The sequence below is a fragment of the Sinocyclocheilus anshuiensis genome, unplaced genomic scaffold (assembly GCF_001515605.1).
Source record: "Sinocyclocheilus anshuiensis isolate Anshui unplaced genomic scaffold, SAMN03320099.WGS_v1.1 scaffold156, whole genome shotgun sequence".
Lineage (NCBI taxonomy): Eukaryota > Metazoa > Chordata > Actinopteri > Cypriniformes > Cyprinidae > Sinocyclocheilus > Sinocyclocheilus anshuiensis.
The window spans coordinates 287,540-292,972 of NW_015554069.1; the positions used below are offsets into that span (position 1 = coordinate 287,540).

The 5,433-nt window shown below is 41.1% G+C and overlaps 1 pseudogene; it reads right to left on the reverse strand.

Annotated features, from left to right (window-relative positions):
- Positions 1–5,433, reverse strand: part of LOC107668670 (dynamin-2-like) — a 26,554-nt pseudogene that overhangs the window by 14,585 nt on the left and 6,536 nt on the right.

Genomic DNA, 5,433 nt, shown 5'->3' on the forward strand with positions numbered 1-5,433 from the left:
GGATCTGTCAATCAAAGCGTGTTTGGTTAAAGGACAGGATTTGATTGGTTACAGGATCTGTCAATCAAGCGGGTTTGGTTACAGGACTGGATTTGATTGGTTACAAGATCTGTCAATCAAGCGGGTTTGGTTACAGGACTGGATTTGACTGGTTACATGACCTGTCAATCAAAGCGGGTTTGGTTACAGGACTGGGTTTGATTGGTTACATGACCCGTCAATCAAAGCGGGTTTGGTTACAGGACTGGGTTTGATTGGTTACGGGATCTGTCAATCAAAGCGGGTTTGGTTACAGGACTGGGTTTGATTGGTTACGGGATCTGTCAATCAAAGCGGGTTTGGTTACAGGACTGGGTTTGATTGGTTACGGGATCTGTCAATCAAAGCGGGTTTGGTTACAGGACTGGGTTTGATTGGTTACGGGATCTGTCAATCAAAGCGGGTTTGGTTACAGGACTGGGTTTGATTGGTTACATGACCTGTCAATCAAAGCGGGTTTGGTTACAGGACTGGATTTGATTGGTTACAGGATATGTCAATCAAAGCGTGTTTGGTTACAGGACTGGATTTGATTGGTTACATGACCTGTCAATCAAAGCGGGTTTGGTTACAGGACTGGGTTTGATTGGTTACGGGATCTGTCAATCAAAGGGGGCTTGGTTACAGGACTGGATTTGATTGGTTACATGACCTGTCAATCAAAGTGGGTTTGGTTACAGGACTGGGATTGATTGGTTACGGGATCTGTCAATCAAGCGGGTTTGGTTACAGGACTGGATCTGATTGGTTATGGGATCTGTCAGTCAGAAACGGTCTTGTTTTACCTTCTCTGTGCACTTGTGGATGAGTGTGGCGAGTTCAGACACCACCAGATCCACACACTTGAGGCACGGCTCCTTCAGTTTAACTATCTGCTTTTTCACGATGGCCTCAAAGGCCAGGTCAGGGGTGAAGAGCCCCGTCCTGGAGGATCATGGGACAGTGGGGTGTTACTTGGGGTGAGAGGGGCACAATATTGGGAAAAAGCGGACGGATGGATGAAAACAGAAACAAAGAAAAGCACACGACCCATTAATTCTGTACTTCCTCTTTCCTATACGAGATGCGGGTCATTACGTGGAATTGCAGCACTTTAACCCGAGTCATTGATTTTAACCGCAAAATATTATATTCATAAATGCAAATGATCAGAAACTGTACCAGCACAAGTTCATGATGTCCTGCATGTTTACACCTCAATGATGATTTTTAGATCTTAATTTGTAGCCTTTCAGATAAATAAAAAGCAACAATATATTTTTAATGCCATGTAAGCGTAAAAACAACAATTATTAGTCAGTTCATGTCAGATTTTATTGCTTTTTTTTAATAAATTTTTGTAATGTGAAAAAATGTGTTATTTGGGTGTACAGATAATGTTTATTGGACATTCCGTGTCAGATTTTATTGCTAATTTGGTTTGATCTGAAATGCATTAATGAAATGTGAAATACACATTTTTAATGCTACTCGAGTATAAAAACGTTTATAGGACATTTTGTGTCAGATTCTATTGCTGATTTAAAATAATTTAAATAAACGTTTTAACACTATTTGAGCATAAAAACAACATTAATAGGACATTTTTGTGTCAGGTTTTATTACGATTCGCACTTGGTTCAAAATACATTATTGAAATTTGAAATAAACACTTTTTATAAACATTTGGTTTGAACCTAAAAACAACATTTATGGGGCGGCTCATGTCAGATTTTATCACTGACTTGAAATAAGTTATTTAAATGCTGAGTTTGTCCATCAGTTTTCAGTATTTCCTCATTAAAGCAGACAGGATGGTGTGACTGAAACGGCTCAGGAGTCGCACACATCATTGGGAGTGTTTTTGCTTTGCGGAGCCGTTAGCGGCGTGAGTCGAGTCAGATGTTAGCGTGCTGACATGCGTGTTGACGTCTGTCTCTGTCTACCTTCAGCGTGCACTGCCTGACCGTGTTGATGAGCTCCTGGATCACCAGGTCAATGCATTTGAGGCATGGCTCCTTCAGCTTTATCAGCTGCTTTTTCACGATGGCCTCGAAGGCCATGTCAGGGGTGAAGAGCCCCGTCCTGAGGTCACACACACAGGCAGACAGAACCACTGAACAGAAAGCAGGAGTGTGCAACAACAACGACAGCGCAAGCCGTATAGTCCGATTACACAAACTATGAATCTCCTTTATTTATATACCCTCGATTTAAAATGTTTTTTTAATCTTGGTTTTGTAAAATGTTGTTTGGAAAAGCAGTGATGATTTTGAAAATATGTAATGTACTATTTATGTTATGTGATGCATCTTTCGCAAAAAAAAAAATAATAATATATAATATGTAGCAATAAACAATAATATATAAAATATTACAAAGAAAAAGAAATACACTGAAAATAACTGTTTACAACAAAATTAATAACATGCTTTAGAAAACAGCCTAGATATTGTGAATTTACACTATTAACACATCTATGATTTTGTTATTTTAATTGCAATTTATGTATTTATATAAATCTGATATGTTGATCTCCATGTTTTAGTGCTGTCAAACGATTAATCACATCCAAAATAAAAGTTTTTGTTTACATAATATGTGTGTGTACTGTGTAATGTTTATTTATGCTTGACAGCAATACCATGTTTCTTTTTGACTTTGAGATCTTCATAACCTTTTCTCCTTCCTCGTTTTTTTGTTTTTATTGCTGTTTCTTGATTTATGTGGCTGTTATGGTATATGAGTTTTTTTCTCTTGCCTGACTCCATGAATGTTCTTGATGGCGTAACTGATCTCCCTCCTCAGCTCCTTCTCATCAAACTCCATCTAAAACACACACATACACATACGCACACACACACACACTGTATCTACTGTATCATATGAAAGGAATCACTTAGCTAAAAATGTAAATTGTGTCATTATTTACAAAACATGCTGCAGGTTTGATTACATTCTTAAAGGTCCCATATTTTACACCTTTCTGGAGTTTTATTTGAGGTTTTGATGTCCCAGATCGTCCATCCTTTAAGTGAGAGTGTAACGTTACAGGTCAGCCGATCTGGTTTCCTGGTTAAAGTTAACCTTTTCGACATGTTTCCATGTTGTTGTTGCTCAGCAATGGCATGGACGCGATGTTGTCTGGGGGTTTGGCTAAAGGAGAGTGGGACTGTGGGCGGTGCTCGGGTGGTGACTGAAGGCGGTGACTGTGTAGTTCTGACCTCAACTTTTTATGGAAGTCACAACGGTTCGTGAAAAATAGCTAGAACTTTAAGCAAGCTGTGTGAATTTTACTGTGGACTGACTGTTTTGAAACTTATATGGTAGTTAAATAGCCCCTAGACCTTAGTAATCATGAAAAAAGCCAGGAAATTTCAGTTTTGACAATATGGGCCTTTAAAGATTCATTGATTCATGCACAAAACCCTCATATTCTCCATCCACAGCCAACATAAAGTCAAACCTGGAGAGCAAACGAGCCTAAACATACCTTAACGAGCTCAAACGGGAAGCGCTCGTGGAAGATGCGGTTGATTCGCGCGCCGCCGGAGAGCTCAAGCGTGTCCACCTGATCGCCAGAGCCCTCGATCCGCTTCTCAAAGTCCACGCCGAACTGCTGCACCATCCTACCAAAGTCTAATTTTATTATAACTTCATATATAATGTATTAATAAAACGTTATGAGAATGTAAGTGTGCAGAAAGGCTTGTTTCGGCTCTGGGTGGAGGCTTACTGCAGCAGGGCTTTGGTTTTGCGCGCTGGATCGTCCGGTTTGAAGTTCTTGTACTCGTCCACCTCTTTCTCCAGCGACAGCAGCTGAGACTGAAGTTTGCTGCGCAGCGCCGGCAGAGTGTCACGGATGTGATTCGTCAGTTGCTGGAAACAGCCGATGAAACGTCACTATGAGGTGTTTTATGAGGCAATGGAAATGCTTTCTGCAGGTACGGTGTATGTGTGTGTGTGTGTGTGTGAGTCTGTGTGTGTACCTGGTTGAGTGTTTTCTGCAGGTACGGTGTGTGTGTGTACCTGGTTGAGTGTTTTCTGCAGGTATGATGTGCCCATTCTCTCGGCCATGTGTCTGTACGCCGGATGGGACAGAAAGAACTTCCTCTCAGCAGCGAGTGCAACTTTGATGTCCTTCCTGCCGTCAATGTCCTTCTGACTGCGGTTCACCACACCGATATAACCTACAAACACACACACACACACACACACACACACACACAGTATTCATCCGCCAGTGTCACTCAACTCTAACACCACAATGTGTGTGTGTGTGCGCATTGTGAGCTCTGCTTCCATACAAAAATGCAAATTAAAGTTCTGAGGAAAATCTGTGGCATATGGTAAAAAAAATTGCCAAATTGGCATGCATTCAAGAGAACAAAATCGTTTGTATTTTCTGTTTTAATTTTCATTTTAGATAACATTACTAGTTGTTTAGGTCTATATAGTTTTTATTCATTTTTATTTATTCATTTACGTTTATTGCAGTTTTAGTTATTTGAGTTAAGCTAAAAGAAAATCAGAAATGTTTTCTTGGAAATGAAACAGAATCTGAGTTTCACCTCTGCGCAGAGGAAGCAGCTTGTTCTCCAGGATGTCTCTGGCGTCGGTTCCTTCGTCCATCAGGTCCAGTTTGGTGATCACGCCGATGGTGCGCAGACCTGCAGGGCAAAGGTTAAAGGTCAACAGCACGTCTGGTTTCTCAATCACATCCCAAGCTCATAAGAATACTCATAACGTTCCCAATAAAGGTTTTAATAAGCATTATTTCTGAATGTTCTCTAATCGTCCAGTTTTTTTTTTTTTTTATGTTTTTAAAACTTTTTCCAGCTTATTGAAACGTTATTCAAACATTCCATTTTATAATTTGCAAACATTGTGAGACTGTTACATTTGAACGCTCTCTGAACATTCCGAAACAAGAAGTAACATTTAAAAAATGTTAGAAGAGCTTCCAACTGAAACGCTTAAATATTCTGAAATGAAACACTCCAGATAACTCTGAACAATCACTCTATTAGCATCAGTTTGTTCACAGCGTTATCTGTGCGTGGCTCTTACCCTGAGGGTCCACCTCTTTGCTGATCTTCAGCGCGTCGGAGTTGGCGAGGTCGGAGTTGGCCGGCGTGACAGCCAGGATCAGGCAGTTCTCTTTGGAGATGAACTGCAGCAGCATGTCTCTACATAAAGAAGAGCCGTCAAGTGTTTCACACGGGTCCTGTACCTGATCAAAGCAACAGCTCTTACCGGATCTGGTACTCGATGTCCACCGGCTGGTCTCCCACCGCCACCTTCGTCATGCCGGGCAGATCGATCAGCGTCAGATTCAGCACTGAGAGAGAGAGAGAGAGAGAGAGAGAGAGAGAGAGAGAGAGAGAGAGAGAGGAGAGAGAGAGGGAGCGAGAG